Here is a 2,230-nt window from a genome sequence, read left to right on the forward strand (position 1 = left end):
CCTCTTTGCTCCTTTTTCTGCCCGGATCCCCACCGGGAACGGGCTCAGGGGCGTCCGGGGAGCGTCAGGAATGTCGCCCCTGTTCTGAGCTTCTGTGAAATGACGGTGGAGTGGGTGGTGTGGCTGTAATAGGTCTTTAGAAAAGAATGCATTGATTTCTCCGCGGATTTTTTTAAAGGCTTTGGGACACGACTGAGGGAATGGCTAATTACTATTTATGACTGTTTCATTCGGAGCTAATTGCCGGAGCTGCTGCAGACGCCGGGGCCCTCACTGCCGCTCTGCACCAAATGTGCAAACAGTAATAAAATGGTCGATGGGGGCCGATTCTTTGCACAACACTCCTGGAACGGGAGTCTGTGTGCATGTGCGTGCGTGTGTCAATGCATGTGTATGTGTACACACAGGCACGCACTTTCACAGATTTCAAGAGGCCGTACTGCACTCATTTGAGACACAAAACAACTAAGGGATTTTATGCTCCCCACGCCCCACCCCCCGCCCCCGCACCGGGTTGATCAAACGAGCAGGGACAGTGAGTGTATGGAAAAGTCAGCTGGATTCATCAAAGTTTGATTAAAGTAAAAGGAAAAATGTAGGAGTGTTAAATGGAGACTGGAGGGGTTTCCCCAAGTTATGCTTTGGTTTTCCTTTAATTGATTTTCCTACTTAGTGTGAACTCAAGACGGCTGCAGTTTACGTGGGGCGTGTTCCTGGATGCTGCCGGCAGAGCCCTGCACATCTGGTAAGCAGCTTTTGGTCTGGTGGTGAAAGATGTTCCCAATGTGTGTCCCCAGTCCCCCGAGCACCGACCTTCCTCCACACGGGTGTGAGACAACAGTGCGGAAATACAGACACAGGCGTGGCTGGGGGAGAATAGAAACGAGGGCGGCCTCAGGACGGTGTGCTGAGTCCCTGTTGCAAACTAAGGGGAATAGTCTCGTGGTCCAGAACCATTTCCAGACAGGGCCATTGTTTTTTTTCTAGCTGCCCTCCTATGCTCAGGAAAGCTTGGCTTTTTATTTTTTATTTTTGGAAGGAAAGAGGAGAGTGTATCCATCAAGGGTATATATGAGAGTCTCACTAACTGATAGCCCAATCTAACACTCGTGAAATGTTGGTTTGTTTAGCAGTAAGAACTGTGTGTCTCCACACTGTATGTAACAGGGTGAATTAATAAGCATCTCGTTGGTGAGACCCAGCCTCTGCTTGGTTTGACTTCTGCAAGGGCCTGGGAAAGACATCCGGCAGGATTGTCCACGTAGGGCAAGGACGGGGAAGTGCTTGGAACTGAGACAGAAGCAGCTGCCTGGCCCTGGAGCGGGGGCGGAGGGTGCTGAAGCTGGCAAGGGTTTTCCTGAAAGGGACATTTAAGAAAGACTGGCAGGCTGCTCCTGCCCAGGTCCCTGGAACAGGCAATGTTTGGGGGTGTATTCCTGCAGATGGATCCCAAGCTCCTGGGCTCCCAGGCTGACAGAGGTGCCTGGTGTTCAACGCTGACCCAGATGCAGAGTTGAGCTCTTCTAAGGAAACCTGGGGATCAACAAGGAGGAACACAAAAGGGAACCATAACAGCCAAGACTAGGGGGCTGTCAAGACCAGTGCCCAGCCCCATCGTTGGTGATCCGGGGAGGGAGCATTCTTACAATCTGAATGCAGTGGAATTTCTTTCCGTCATTGAGACAAGGTTTCAGAGTCAAAAATAAGTTTACTTGGAAAATTTAAGTAATGTGATTTTTTTTTTTTTGCACCTGAGAGTGGTAAATTAAAATCCATACCCATCATGCATGTTTAGAATTCAACAACAACAAAAAGGAAATATATACACAGGCCTGGTTTAGGGTCACAGATTCACTGAAATAATGCCTCCCGGTTGTCAATCGGTATCCCGGTTACCGATAATGATTATTCTCTTTAGTTTGAATCTCACAGACCCTTTTGGGTTTTGTGAAGGATGCGAGCATTATAAAGCTAAATATGGCCAAGTTCCTCGTAAGGCACATTCAGACTAGTGGGGAAGACGGACATGTGAACAGAAGATTTGCACGTGATGTCATAAGCATGTAATAAGACTGCAGAGCTGAACATTTTTCCTTTTTAATTGTCATTTCTATGAACATCTGAGTTTAAAGTACTTGTATATGTTCAATATGCCCGCCTTTTCCCTAGGGATTAGATTCCACTATTGTGCTATTTGAAAATACTATGTTTATACATTTATAAAATGTAT

The 2,230-nt window shown here is 47.4% G+C and overlaps 1 long non-coding RNA gene across 1 annotated transcript; it reads left to right on the forward strand.

Annotated features, from left to right (window-relative positions):
- Positions 1–671: 671 nt before the first annotated feature.
- Positions 672–1,725, forward strand: LOC132666658 (uncharacterized). Its single transcript, XR_009604762.2, has 2 exons — positions 672–745; positions 1,443–1,725. It is a non-coding gene; the product is annotated as an uncharacterized LOC132666658 (long non-coding RNA).
- The last annotated feature ends 505 nt before the right edge of the window (positions 1,726–2,230 follow it).

This window comes from Panthera onca, chromosome B2, assembly GCF_046562875.1.
Source record: "Panthera onca isolate mPanOnc1 chromosome B2, mPanOnc1 haplotype 2, whole genome shotgun sequence".
NCBI classification, from domain to species: domain Eukaryota; kingdom Metazoa; phylum Chordata; class Mammalia; order Carnivora; family Felidae; genus Panthera; species Panthera onca.